General features: G+C 33.2%; 1 pseudogene; it reads left to right on the forward strand.

Moving 5' to 3' along the window:
• Positions 1–516: 516 nt before the first annotated feature.
• LOC135567907 (solute carrier family 15 member 1-like) overlaps positions 517–18,517 on the forward strand; it is a 38,925-nt pseudogene continuing 20,924 nt past the window's right edge.

Consider the following 18,517-nt stretch of genomic DNA (forward strand, 5'->3'; position numbering starts at 1 on the left):
CATCCTCCTCTCTCCTCCTCCTCTCCTTTCTGCTTTTCCTCCTCCTCCCCATCCTCCTCTCTCCTCCTCCTTCTTTCTCTCCTTTCTCCTCCTCCTCCCATCCTCCTCCTCCCGTCCTCCTCCCGTCCTCCTCCTTCTCCTCTCCCCTCTCCTCCTCCCCATCCTCCTCTCTCCTCCTTCTTCTCTCCTTTCTCCTCCTCCTCCCATCCTCCTCTCTCCTCCTCCTCTCCTTTCTGCTCTCCTCCTCCTCCTCCTCCCGGCCTCCTCTCTCCTCCTCCTCTCCTTTCTTCTCTCCTCTTCCCGTCCTCCTCTCTCCTCCTCCTTCTCTCCTATCTCCTCCTCCTGCCCGTCCTCCACTTTCCTCCTCCTCTCCTCCAGAAATTGCTGGTGGCCCAGGTGAAGATGGTGCTGAAGGTTCTGTTTCTCTACATCCCCCTTCCCATGTTCTGGACTCTGTTTGACCAACAGGTAAGAACCCTAACCCTAAACCCATCCAGATGGATGGAACCAAGTAACATGGAACCAAGTAACATAATGAAAAAATCCCCATCAAAATGTGTCAGTTTAATCTAGAGATATCTGTTTCAGCTAAAGATATCTGTTTCAGCTAAAGATATCTGTTTCAGCTAGACAGATCTGTTTCGGCTAGACAGATCTGTTTCGGCTAGACCCATTTCTGAACGTGCTACTCAGTGGCATTCTAACCATAACCCCTAACCCCTAACCCTAACCCCTAACCCCTAACCCATTTCTGAACGTGCTACTCAGTGGCATTCTATGGGCTATAGTAAGTAGTAGAGGTTATACCTAAAGGGGTATAACCCTAACCCCTAACCCTAAACCTAACCCCTAACCTTAACCCATTTCTGAACGTGCTACTCAGTGGCATTCTAACCATAACCCCTAACCCCTAACCCCTAACCTTAACCCATTTCTGAACGTGCTACTCAGTGGCATTCTATGGGCTATAGTAGTAGAGGTTATACCTAAAGGGGTATAACCCTAACCCCTAACCCTAACCCCTAAACCTAACCCTAACCTTAACCCTAACCCTAACCCTAACCCCTAACCCTAACCCCTAACCTTAACCCCTAACCCCTAACCCTAACCCTAACCCTAACCCTAACCCCTAACCCTAACCCTAACCTAACCCATAACCCTAACCCTAACCCTAACCTAACCCCCTAACCCTAACCCTAACCCTAACCCCTAACCCCTAACCTTAACCCTAACCCCCTAACCCCTAACCCTAACCCTAACCTAACCTTAACCCCTAACCCTAACGCTAACCCCTAACCTTAACCCCTAACCCTAACCCCTAAGACTACTCACCTAACCCTAAGACTACTCCCCTAACCCCTAACCCCCAAGACTACTCACCATAACCCCTAACCCCTAAGACTACTCACCTTAACCCCTAACCCCTAAGACTACTCACCCTAACCCCTAAGAACTCACCTAACCCCAAACCCCTAAGACTACTCACCCTAACCCCTAACCCCAAACCCCTAAGACTACTGGCCCTAACCCTAACCCCTAACCCCTAAGACTACTCACCCTAACCCCTAAGACTACTCACCCTAACCCCAACCCCTAACCCCAAGACTACTCACCCTAAACCCTAAGACTACTCACCCTAACCCCAAGACTACTCACCTAACCCTAAGACTACTCACCCTAACCCTAACCCCCAAACCCCTAAGACTACTCACCCTAACCCCTAACCCTAAGACTACTCACTAACCCCTAACCCAAACCCCTAAGACTACTCACCTAACCCCTAAGACTATTCACCCTAACCCCTAACCCCAAACCCCTAAGACTACTCACCCTAACCCTAACCCTAAGACTACTCACCTAACCCTAACCCCTAAGAACTCACCCTAACCCCTAAGACTACTACTAACCCCACCTAACACCTAACCCCAAACCCCTAAGATTACTCACCTAACCCTAACCCTAAGACTACTCACCTAACCCCTAACCTAACCCCTAAGACTACTCACCTAACCCCTAACCCTAAGACTACTCACCCTAACCCTAAGACTACTCACCTAACCCATAACCCCTAACCCCAAGACTACTCACCCTAACCCTAAGACTACTCACCCTAACCCATAACCCTAACCCCTAAGACTACTCACTAACCCTAAAACCCCTAACCCCTAAGACTACCCCTAACCCCCTAACCCCTAACGCCTAAACCCCTAACCCCTAAGACTACTCACCTAAACCCCCTACCCCTAAACCTAAGTCTACTCACCCTAACCACTAACCCCTAACCCCTAAGACTACTCACCCTAACCCTAAGACTAACCCTAACCCCTAAGACTACTCACCCTAACCCCTAACCCCTAAGACTACTCACCCTAACCCCTAACTCCTAACCCCTAAGACTACTCACCCTAACCCCTAACCCCTAAGACTACTCACCCTAACCCCTAACCCCTAAGACTACTCACCCTAACCCTAACCCCTAAGACTACTCACCCTAACCCCTAACCCCAAACAGCCCTGCTAGATTTCAAGGATACTTTGTGCACAAGAGCCCTAACCAGACTACACATTGGCAGTAGACTGAGCTGTGCCATAGAACCCAGACTACACCTTGGCAGTAGACTCAGCTGTTCCTAACCACAGACTACACCTTGGCAGTAGACTGAGCTGTTCCGTAGAACCACAGACTACACCTTGGCAGTAGACTGAGCTGTGCCATAGAACCACAGACTACACCTTGGCAGTAGACTGAGGCTGTGCCATAGAACCACAGACTACACCTTGGCAGTAGACTGAGCTGTGCCATAGAACCACAGACTACACCTTGGCAGTAGACTGAGCTGTGCCATAGAACCACAGACTACACCTTGGCAGTAGACTGAGCTGTGCCATAGAACCACAGACTACACCTTGGCAGTAGACTGAGCTGTGCCATAGAACCACAGACTACACCTTGGCAGTAGACTGAGCTGTGCCATAGAACCACAGACTACACCTTGGCAGTAGACTGAGCTGTGCCATAGAACCACAGACTACACCTTGGCAGTAGACTGAGCTGTTCCGTAGAACCACAGACTACACCTTGGCAGTAGACTGAGCTGTGCCATAGAACCACAGACTACACCTTGGCAGTAGACTGAGCTGTGCCATAGAACCACAGACTACACCTTGGCAGTAGACTGAGCTGTGCCATAGAACCACAGACTACACCTTGGCAGTAGACTGAGCTGTGCCATAGAACCACAGACTACACCTTGGCAGTAGACTGAGCTGTGCCATAGAACCACAGACTACACCTTGGCAGTAGACTGAGCTGAACCACAGACTACACCTTGGCAGTAGACTGAGCTGTTCCGTAGAACCACAGACTACACCTTGGCAGTAGACTGAGATGTGCCATAGAACCACAGACTACACCTTGGCAGTAGACTGAGATGTGCCATAGAACCACAGACTACACCTTGGCAGTAGACTGAGATGTGCCATAGAACCACAGACTACACCTTGGCAGTAGACTGAGCTGTTCCGTAGAACCACAGACTACACCTTGGCAGTAGACTGAGCTGTGCCATAGAACCACAGACTACACCTTGGCAGTAGACTGAGCTGTTCCGTAGAACCACAGACTACACCTTGGCAGTAGACTGAGCTGTTCCGTAGAACCACAGACTACACCTTGGCAGTAGACTGAGCTGTGCCATAGAACCACAGACTACACCTTGGCAGTAGACTGAGCTGTTCCGTAGAACCACAGACTACACCTTGGCAGTAGACTGACTAGAACCACAGACTACACCTTGGCAGTAGACTGCTGTGCCATAGAACCACAGACTACACCTTGGCAGTAGACTGAGCTGTGCCATAGAACCACAGACTACACCTTGGCAGTAGACTGAGCTGTGCCATAGAACCACAGACTACATCTTGGCAGTAGACTGAGCTGTGCCATAGAACCACAGACTACACCTTGGCAGTAGACTGAGCTGTTCCGTAGAACCACAGACTACACCTTGGCAGTAGACTGAGCTGTGCCGTAGAACCACAGACTACACCTTGGCAGTAGACTGAGCTGTGCCATAGAACCACAGACTACACCTTGGCAGTAGACTGAGCTGTGCCATAGAACCACAGACTACACCTTGGCAGTAGACTGAGCTGTGCCATAGAACCACAGACTACACCTTGGCAGTAGACTGAGCTGTGCCATAGAACCACAGACTACACCTTGGCAGTAGACTGAGCTGTGCCATAGAACCACAGACTACACCTTGGCAGTAGACTGAGCTGTTCATAGAACCACAGACTACACCTTGGCAGTAGACTGAGCTGTGCCATAGAACCACAGACTACACCTTGGCAGTAGACTGAGCTGTGCCATAGAACCACAGACTACACCTTGGCAGTAGACTGAGCTGTGCCATAGAACCACAGACTACACCTTGGCAGTAGACTGAGCTGTTCCGTAGAACCACAGACTACACCTTGGCAGTAGACTGAGCTGTGCCATAGAACCACAGACTACACCTTGGCAGTAGACTGAGCTGTGCCATAGAACCACAGACTACACCTTGGCAGTAGACTGAGCTGTCCATAGAACCACAGACTACACCTTGGCAGTAGACTGAGCTGTGCCATAGAACCACAGACTACACCTTGGCAGTAGACTGAGCTGTGCCATAGAACCACAGACTACACCTTGGCAGTAGACTGAGCTGTGCCATAGAACCACAGACTACACCTTGGCAGTAGACTGAGCTGTGCCATAGAACCACAGACTACACCTTGGCAGTAGACTGAGCTGTGCCATAGAACCACAGACTACACCTTGGCAGTAGACTGAGCTGTGCCATAGAACCACAGACTACACCTTGGCAGTAGACTGAGCTGTGCCATAGTAGACTGAGCTGTGCCATAGAACCACAGACTACACCTTGGCAGTAGACTGAGCTGTGCCATAGAACCACAGACTACACCTTGGCAGTAGACTGAGCTGTGCCATAGAACCACAGACTACACCTTGGCAGTAGACTGAGCTGTGCCATAGAACCACAGACTACACCTTGGCAGTAGACTGAGCTGTGCCATAGAACCACAGACTACACCTTGGCAGTAGACTGAGCTGTGCCATAGAACCACAGACTACACCTTGGCAGTAGACTGAGCTGTGCCATAGAACCACAGACTACACCTTGGCAGTAGACTGAGCTGTGCCATAGAACCACAGACTACACCTTGGCAGTAGACTGAGCTGTGCCATAGAACCACAGACTTTGGCAGTAGACTGAGCTGTGCCATAGAACCACAGACTACACCTTGGCAGTAGACTGAGCTGTGCCATAGAACCACAGACTACACCTTGGCAGTAGACTGAGCTGTGCCATAGAACCACAGACTACACCTTGGCAGTAGACTGAGCTGTGCCATAGAACCACAGACTACACCTTGGCAGTAGACTGAGCTGTGCCATAGAACCACAGACTACACCTTGGCAGTAGACTGAGCTGTGCCATAGAACCACAGACTACACCTTGGCAGTAGACTGAGCTGTGCCATAGAACCACAGACTACACCTTGGCAGTAGACTGAGCTGTGCCATAGAACCACAGACTACACCTTGGCAGTAGACTGAGCTGTGCCATAGAACCACAGACTACACCTTGGCAGTAGACTGAGCTGTGCCATAGAACCACAGACTACACCTTGGCAGTAGACTGAGCTGTGCCATAGAACCACAGACTACACCTTGGCAGTAGACTGAGCTGTGCCATAGAACCACAGACTACACCTTGGCAGTAGACTGAGCTGTGCCATAGAACCACAGACTACACCTTGGCAGTAGACTGAGCTGTGCCATAGAACCACAGACTACACCTTGGCAGTAGACTGAGCTGTGCCATAGAACCACAGACTACACCTTGGCAGTAGACTGAGCTGTGCCATAGAACCACAGACTACACCTTGGCAGTAGACTGAGCTGTGCCATAGAACCACAGACTACACCTTGGCAGTAGACTGAGCTGTAATAGAACCACAGACCACCTTGGCAGTAGACTGAGCTGTTAGAACCACAGACTACACCTTGGCAATAGACTGAGCTGTGCCATAGAACCACAGACTACACTTGGCAGTAGACTGAGATGTGCCATAGAACCACAGACTACACCTTGGCAGTACTGAGCTGTGCCATAGAACCACAGACTACACCTTGGCAGTAGACTGAGCTGTGCCATAGAACCACAGACTACACCTTGGCAGTAGACAGCTGTTCTACACCTTGGCAGTAGACTGAGCTGTGCCATAGAACCACAGACTACACCTTGGCAGTAGACTGAGCTGTGCCATAGAACCACAGACTACACCTTGGCAGTAGATTAATGAACCACAGACTACACCTTGGCAGTAGACTGAGCTGTGCCATAGAACCACAGACTACACCTTGGCAGTAGACTGAGCTGTGCCATAGAACCACAGACTACACCTTGGCAGTAGACTGAGCTGTGCCATAGAACCACAGACTACACCTTGGCATTAGATGAGCACCCAGTAGAGGCTGTGCCATAGAACCACAGACTACACCTTGGCAGTAGACTGAGCTGTGCCATAGAACCACAGACTACACCTTGGCAGTAGACTGACACCATAGGACTACACAGACTGAGCTGCCATAGAACCATGACACACCAGGGGTAGACTGAGCTGTGCCATAGAACCACAGACTACACCTTGGCAGTAGACAGCCCAGGAACCACAGTTCACCTGAATTAGACTGAGCTGTGCCAGAACCACAGACTACACCTTGGCAGTAGACTGAGCACCCAGAACCACATGACTTCACCTGGCAGTAGATGAGCTGTGCCATAGAACCACAGACTACACTACTTGGCAGTAGACTGAGCTGTGCCATAGAACCACAGACTTCACCTGCAGTAGACTGAGCTGTGCCATAGAACCACAGACTACACCTTGGCAGTAGACTGAGCTGTGCCATAGAACCACAGACTACACCTTTAGACTGAATGTAATGAACCACAGACTACACCTTGGCAGTAGACAGCTGTTTAGAACCACAGACTACACCTTGGCAGTAATGACAGTATTTAACCCAGGGATCCTAAATGTCTCCTCCCCAGGGCTAGATGGACCCTCCAGGGACCATGACACCGTGAATTCAAAGAAACCCAATGATATAAGGGTTTACTATTGATCAAATTATTTGAATTAATAAAGACACCCAAAGACATGTTTACCTGAATTAATGACACCCAAGGACATGTTCACCTGTTAATGACACCCAGGGACATGTTCACCTGAATTAATGACACCCAGGGACATGTTCACCTGAATTAATGACACCCAGGGACATGTTTACCTGAATTAATGACACCCAGGGACATGTTCACCTGAATTAATGACACCCAGGGACATGTTTACCTGAATTAATGACACCCAGGGACATGTTTACCTGAATTAATGACACCCAGGGACATGTTTACCTGAATTAATGACACCCAGGGACATGTTTACCTGAATTAATGACACCCAGGGACATGTTCACCTGAATTAATGACACCAGGACATGTTCACCTGAATTAATGACACCAGGGACATGTTCACCTGAATTAATGACACCCAGGGACATGTTCACCTGAATTAAAGACACCCAGGGACATGTTCACCTGAATTAAAGACACCCAAGGACATGTTCACCTGAATTAAAGACACCCAGGGACATGTTTACCTGAATTAAAGACACCCAGGGACATGTTCACCTGAATTAAATGACACCCAGGGACATGTTCACCTGAATTAAAGACACCCAGGGACATGTTCACCTGAATTAATGACACCCAGGGACATGTTTACCTGAATTAATGACACCCAAGGACATGTTTACCTGAATTAATGACACCCAGGGACATGTTTACCTGAATTAATGACACCCAGGGACATGTTCACCTGAATTAATGACACCCAAAGACATGTTTACCTGAATTAATGACACCCAATGACATGTTTACCTGAATTAATGACACCCAAGGACATGTTCACCTCAATTAATGACACCCAGGGACATGTTCACCTGAATTAATGACACCCAGGGACATGTTTACCTGAATTAATGACACCCAGGGACATGTTCACCTGAATAAATGACACCCAGGGACATGTTTACCTGAATTAATGACACCCAAGGACATGTTCACCTGAATTAAAGACACCCAGGGACATGTTTACCTGAATTAAAGACACCCAAGGACATGTTCACCTGAATTAAAGACACCCAGGGACATGTTCACCTGAATTAAAGACACCCAGGGACATGTTCACCTGAATTAATGACACCCAGGGACATGTTTACCTGAATTAATGACACCCAAGGACATGTTTACCTGAATTAATGACACCCAGGGACATGTTTACCTGAATTAATGACACCCAGGGACATGTTCACCTGAATTAATGACACCCAAAGACATGTTTACCTGAATTAATGACACCCAGGGACATGTTTACCTGAATTAAAGACACCCAAGGACATGTTCACCTGAATTAAAGACACCCAGGGACATGTTCACCTGAATTAATGACACCCAGGGACATGTTCACCTGAATTAAAGACACCCAGGGACATGTTCACCTGAATTAAAGACACAGGGACATGTTCACCTGAATAAATGACACCCAGGGACATGTTCACCTGAATTAAAGACACCCAGGGACATGTTTACCTGAATTAAAGACACCCAGGGACATGTTTACCTGAATTAAAGACACCCAGGGACATGTTCACCTGAATTAAAGACACCCAGGGACATGTTTACCTGAATTAAAAGACACCCAGGGACATGTTCACCTGAATTAAAGACACCCAGGGACATGTTTACCTGAATTAATGACACCCAGGGACATGTTCACCTGAATTAAAGACACCCAGGGACATGTTCACCTGAATTAAAGACACCCAGGGACATGTTTACCTGAATTAAAGACACCCAGGGACATGTTCACCTGAATTAAAGACACCCAGGGACATGTTTACCTGAATTAAAGACACCCAGGACATGTTCACCTGAATTAAAGACACCCAGGGACATGTTTACCTGAATTAAAGACACCCAGGGACATGTTCACCTGAATAAAGACACCCAGGGACATGTTTACCTGAATTAAAGACACCAAGGACATGTTTACCTGAATTAAAGACACCTAAGGACATGTTCACCTGAACTATAAAGACTCCCAGGGACATGTTCACCTGAATTAAAGAACCCAGATGCATGCTAACACTTCCCTATCATTTATATGCAAAGATCAGATGCAGGGACACTTCCCTAACTTATATGCTATACAACTTCAGCTTAACCATATGCTAACTATATATACTAACTAATTAAACCATATACATGTTTACTGAATTAAACCATAGGGACTATGTATACTAAGCCATATATGACTAACTATATAAACCATATACATGTATATACTGACTTAAAGACAACAGGGACATGTTCACCTGACTTATAAACCCAGGGACAAAACTGAATTACTAACTATATATACTAACTATGTTTACCTATATTAAACCATACTCTAGGACATGTTAAACCTGAATTAAACATACCCAGGGACATGTACTAACCTGAATTAAAGACTATATATACTAGGGACATGTTTACTAATTATAGATACTAATAAGGACATGTTACTAACTAAATACTAACCCAGAAACCATGTTAACTGATATTAAACAGGGACATATACTAACTATATAAACCTCAACTCAGGGAATTCTCATGGTGCAGCCAGATCAGATGTATAAACCATATTAACTTTATATGCTAACAACTTCAACTATACTAACTATATAAACCATATACTAACTATATAAACCATATAATATATATACTAACTATATAAACTAACTATATATACTAACTATACTAATATATATACTAACTATATATACTAACTATATAAACCATATACTAACTATATAAACATAACTATATATATATATACTAACTATATAAACCATATACTAACTATATAAACCATATACCAACTATATAACTATATAAACCATATACTAACTATATAACTAATATAAACCATATACTAACTATATAAACCATATACTAACTAACTATATATACTAACTATATAAACCATATACTAACTATATATACTAACTATATAAACCATATCTAACTATATATACTAACTATATAAACCATATACTAACTATATAAACCATATACTAACTATATATACTAACTATATAAACCATATACTAACTATATAAACTATATAAACTAACTATATATACTAACTATATAAACCATATACTAACTATATATACTAACTATATAAACCATATAAACCATATAAACTAACTATATATATAACTATATATACTAATATAAACCATATACTAACTATATATACTAACTATATAAACTAACATATACTAACTATATAAACCATATACTAACTATATACTAACTATATATACTAACTATATAAACCATATACTAACTATATAAACCATATACTAACTATATATATACTAACTATATATACTAACTATATATATACTAACTATATATATACTAACTATATAAACCATATACTAACTATATATACTAACTATATAAACCATATACTAACTATATATACTAACTATATATACTAACTATATAAACTAAACTATATATACTAACTATATATATACTAACTATATAAACCTATATACTAACTATATAAACATATACTAACTATATATACTAACATATACTAACTATATAAACCATATACTAACTATATATACTAACTATATAAACCATATACTAACTATATAAACCTATATATACTAACTATATAAACTAACTAATATATACTAACTATATAAACCATATACTAACTATATATACTAACTATATAAACCATATATACTATATATACAACTATATAAACCATATACTAACTATATATAAACCATATACTAACTATATATAACTAACTATATAAACTAATATACTAACTATATAAATACTAACTATATAAACCATATACTAACTATATATATACTAACTATATAAACATATACCAATATATACTAACTATATAAACCATATACTAACTATATATACTAATAAACCATATACTAACTATATATATACTAACTATATAAACTAACTATATAATACTAACTATATATATACTAACTATATAAACCATATACTAACTATATATACTAACTATATACTAACTATATATACATATACTAACTATAAACCATATACTAACTATATATATAAACTATATACTAACTATATATACTAACTATATAAACTATATAAACTATATATACTAACTATATAAACCATATACTAACTATATATAAACTATATATACCAACTATATATACTAACTATATAAACCATATACTAACTATATATAACTAACTATATACCATATACTAACTATATATAAACCATATACTAACTATATATAACTATACTAACTATATAAACCATATACTATATATATACTAACATATACTAACTATATAAACCATATACTAACTATATAAACCATATACTAACTATATATACTAACTATATAAACCATATATAACTATATATATACTAACTATATATACTATATATACTAACTATATAAACCTATATACTAACTATATATACTAACTATATATATACTAACTATATAAACCATATACTAACTATATATATACTAACTATATATACTAACTATATAAACCATATACTAACTATATAAACTAACTATATATATAACTAACTACCAATATAAACCATATACTAACTAACTATATACTAACTATATATACTAACTATATAAACTAACTATATATACTAACTATATAAACCATATACTAACTATATATACTAACTATATAAACCTATATAAACTATATATAAACATATATAAACTATATAAACTATATATACTAACTATATAAACCATATACTAACTATATATACTAACTATATAAACCATATACTAACTATATATACTAACTATATAAACCATATACTAACTATATATACTAACTAACTATATAAACCATATACTAACTATATAAACATATACTAATATATACTAACTATATAAACCATATACTAACTATATATACTAACTATATAAACCATATACTAACTATATATACTAACTATATAAACCATATACTAACTATATATACTAACTATATATATAAACTATATATATATAAACCATATACTAACTATATATACTAACTATATATAACTATATATACTAACTATATAAACCATATACTAACTATATATACTATATAAACCATATATACTATACTAACTATATAAACCATATACTAACTATACTATATAAACCATATACTAATATATACTAACCATATACTAACTATATAAACCATATACTAACTATATAAACCATATACTAACTATATAAACCATATACTAACTATATATAAACTATATAAACCATATATAACTATATAACTAACTATATATACTAACTATATAAACCTATATATACTAACTATATAAACTATATAAACTATATACTAACTATATATAAACCATATACTAACTATATATACTAACTATATAAACCATATACTAACTATATATAAACTATATAAACTATATATACTAACTATATAAACCATATACTAACTATATAAACTATATAACTAACTATAAACCATATACTAACTATATATACTAATATATACTAACTATATAAACCATATAAACTATATACTAACTATATATACTAACTATATAAACCATATACTAACTATATAAATATATACTAACTATATAAACCATATACTAACTATATATACTAACTATATAAACCATATACTAACTATATATACTAACTATATAAACCATATAAACTATATATACTATATATACTAACTATATAAACCATATACTAACTATATAAACCATATATAACTATATATATAACTATATAAACTAAACATATACTAACTATATATACTAACTATATAAACCATATACTAACTATATAAACTAACTATATACTAACTATATATACTAACTATATAAACCATATACTAACTATACTATATACTACTAATATATAACTATATATACTAACTATATAAACCATATACTAACTATATAAACCATATAACTATATAACTAACTATATATACTAACTATATATACTAACTATATAAACCATATACTAACTATATATACTAACTATATATACTAACTATATAAACCATATACTAACTATATATACTAACTATATAAACCATATACTAACTATATATACTAACTATATATACTAACTATATAAACCATACTAACTAACTATATATAAACCATATACTAACTATATATATACTAACTATATAAACCATATACTAACTATATATACTAACTATATAAACCATATACTAACTATATATACTAACTATATAAACCATATACTAACTATATATACTAACTATATATACTAACTATATAAACCATATACTAACTATATATACTAACTATATAAACCATATACTAACTATATAAACCATATACTAACTATATATACTAACTATATAAACCATATACTAACTATATATACTAACTATATAAACCATATACTAACTATATATACTAACTATATAAACCATATATACTAACTATATATACTAACTATATAAACCATATACTAACTATATATACTAACTATATAAACCATATACTAACTATATATACTAACTATATAAACCATATACTAACTATATATACTAACTATATAAACCATATACTAACTATATATACTAACTATATATACTAACTATATATACTAACTATATAAACCATATACTAACTATATATACTAACTATATAAACTAACTATATATACTAACTATATAAACCATATACTAACTATATATATACTAACTATATAAACCATATACTAACTATATATACTAACTATATAAACCATATATACTATATAACATATATATACTAACTATATAAACCTATATATACTAACTATATAAACCATATACTAACTATATACTAACTATATATACTAACTATATATACTAACTAACTATATAAACCATATACTAACTATATATACTAACTATATAAACCATATACTAACTATATATACTAACTATATAAACCATATACTAACTATATAAACTAATATATACTAACTATATATACTAGTTATATATACTAACATATAAACTAACTATATATACTAACTATATAAACCATATACTAACTATATATACTAATATAACTAATATATACTAACTATATAAACCATATACTAACTATATATACTAACTATATAAACTAACTATATATACTAACTATATAAAAAACATATACTAACTATATATAACTATATAAATATAAACTAACTATATATACTAACTATATATATATACTAACTATATATACTAACTATATAAACCATATAACTAACTATATAAACCATATATACTATACTATATAAACCTATATATACTAACTATATATACTAACTATATATATACTAACTATATAAACCATATACTAACTAACTATATAAAATACTAACTATATATAACTAACTATATATACTAACTATATATACTAACTATATAAACCATATACTAACTATATATACTAACTATATAAACCATATACTAACTATATATACTAACTATATAAACCATATACTAACTATATAAACTAACTATATAAACCATATACTAACTATATATACTAACTATATATACTAACTATATAAACCATATACTAACTATATAAACCATATACTAACTATATATACTAACTATATATACTAACTATATATACTAACTATATAAACCATATACTAACTATATATACTAACTATATAAACCATATATAAACTAACTATATAAACCATAACTAATATATATATACTAACTATATAAACCATATACTAACTATATATAACTATATACTAACTATATAAACTAACTATATATACTAACTATATATACTAACTATATATACTAACTATATAAACCATATACTAACTATATAAACCATATACTAACTATATATACTAACTATATATACTAATATATAAACATATATAACTATATAAACCATATACTAACTATATATACTAACTATATAAACCATATACTAACTAACTATATACTAACTATATAAACCATATACTAACTATATATACTAACTATATAAACCATATACTAACTATATAAACCATATACTAACTAACTATATAACTAACTAATATAAACCATATACTAACTATATAAACCATATACTAACTATATATACTAACTATATAAACCATATACTAACTATATATACTAACTATATAAACCATATATAACTAACTAATATATACTAACTATATATACTAACTATATAAACTATATACTAACTATATATACTAACTATATAAACCATATACTAACTATATATACTAACTATATAAACCATATACTAACTATATATATACTAACTAATATATAAACTAACTATATAAACTATATATACTAACTATATATACTAACTATATAAACCTATATATACTAACTATATATACTAACTATATAAACCATATATAACTAATATATAAAAACCATATACTAACTATATACTAACTATATAAACCATATACTAACTATATAAACCATATACTAACTATATATACTAACTATATAAACCATATACTAACTATATAAACCATATACTAACTATATAAACCATATACTAACTATATATATACTAACTATATATACTAACTATATAAACTATATATAACTATATAACTAACTATATAAACTAACTATATATAAACTATATATATACTAACTATATAAACCATATACTAACTATATAAATATATAAACCATATACTAACTATATATACTAACTATATAAACCATATACTAACTATATAAACTAACTATATAAATATATACTAACTATATATAACCATATACTAACTATATAAACCATATACTAACTATATACTAACTATATAACTAACTATATAAACCATATACTAACTATATATACTAACTATATATACTAACTATATAAACTAACTATATATACTAACTAATATATATATAACTATATAAACTATAATATACTAACTAACTATATAAACCATATACTAACTATATATACTAACTATATAAATACTAACTATATAAACCATATACTAACTATATATACTAACTATATAAACCATATACTAACTATATAAACCTAACTATATAAACCATATACTATATATAAACCATATAAACTATATATACTAACTATATACCATATACTAATATATAACTAACTATATATACTAACTATATATACTAACTATATAAACCATATACTAACTATATATATACTAACTATATAACTAACTATATAAACCATATACTAACTATATAAACCATATACTAACTATATATACTAACTATATAAACCATATACTAACTATATATACTAACTATATAAACCATATACTAACTATATATATACTAACTATATACTAACTAATATATACTAACTATATATATATAACTAACTATATATATACTAACTATATAAACCATATACTAACTATATATAAACCATATAAACCATATACTAACTATATATACTAACTATATAAACCATATACTAACTATATAAACCATATACTAACTATATATACTAACTATATAAACCAAACTAACTATATATATATAACTATACTAACTATATATACTAACTATATAAACCATATACTAACTATATATATACTAACTATATATACTAACTATATAAACCATATACTAACTATATATACTAACTATATAAACTAACTATATATATAACTAACTATATAAACCATATATAACTATATAACTATATAAACCATATACTAACTATATATACTAACTATATAAACCATATACTAACTATATATACTAACTATATATACTAACTATATAAACCATATAAACATAAAATATAAACCAACTATATACTAACTATATAAACCATATACTAACTATATATACTAACTATATAAACATATACAACTATATATACTAACTATATATACTAACTATATAAACCATATACTAACTATATATACTAACTATATATACTAACTATATATATACTACTAACTATATAAACCATATACTAACTATATAAACCATATACTATATAAACCATATACTAACTATATAAACCATATACTAACTATATATAAACCATATACCATAACTAACTATATACTAACTATATAAACTAACTATATAAATATACTAACTATATATACTAACTATATATATACTAACTATATATACTAACTATATAAACTAACTATATATACTAACTATATAAACATATAAACTAACTATATATACTAACTATATATACTAACTATATATACTAACTATATAAACCATATATATATACTAACTATATAAACCATATACTAACTATATATACTAACTATATAAACCATATACTAACTATATAAACCTATATATACTAACTAACTAACATATATAACTATATATACTAACTATATAAACTAACTATATATACTAACTATATAATACTAACTATATAAACCATATACTAACTATATAAACTATATAAACTATATATAAACCATATAAACTAACTATATAAACATATAACTATATATATACTAACTATATAACTATATATAACTAACTATATAAACCATATACTAACTATATAAACTATATATACTATATATACTAACTATATAAACCATATACTAACTATATAAACCATATACTAACTATATATACTAACTATATATATACTAACTATATATACTAACTATATAAACTAACTATATAAACATATACTAACTATATAAACCATATACTAATATAAATATATACTAACTATATAAACCATATACTAACTATATATAACTATATATACTAACTATATAAACCATATACTAACTATATATACTAACTATATATACTAACTATATAAACCATATACTAACTATATAATACTAACTATATACTAACTATATAACTAACTATATATACTAACTATATAAACCATATACTAACTATATATATACTAACTATATATACTAACTATATAAACCATATAACTAACTATATATACTAACTATATATATAAACCATATACTAACTATATATATAAACCATATAAACTATATATACTAACTATATAAACCATATACTAACTATATAATACTAACTATATAAACTAACTATATAAACCATATACTATATATATACTAACTATATAAAAATACTAACTATATATACTAACTATATAAACCATATACTAACTATATAAACCATATATAAACTATATACTAACTATATACTAACTATATAAAACCATAACTAATATAAACCATATACTAACTATATATACTAACTATATAAACCATATAC

The sequence above is a fragment of the Oncorhynchus nerka genome, unplaced genomic scaffold (genome assembly GCF_034236695.1).
Source record: "Oncorhynchus nerka isolate Pitt River unplaced genomic scaffold, Oner_Uvic_2.0 unplaced_scaffold_1754, whole genome shotgun sequence".
NCBI classification, from domain to species: Eukaryota; Metazoa; Chordata; class Actinopteri; order Salmoniformes; family Salmonidae; genus Oncorhynchus; species Oncorhynchus nerka.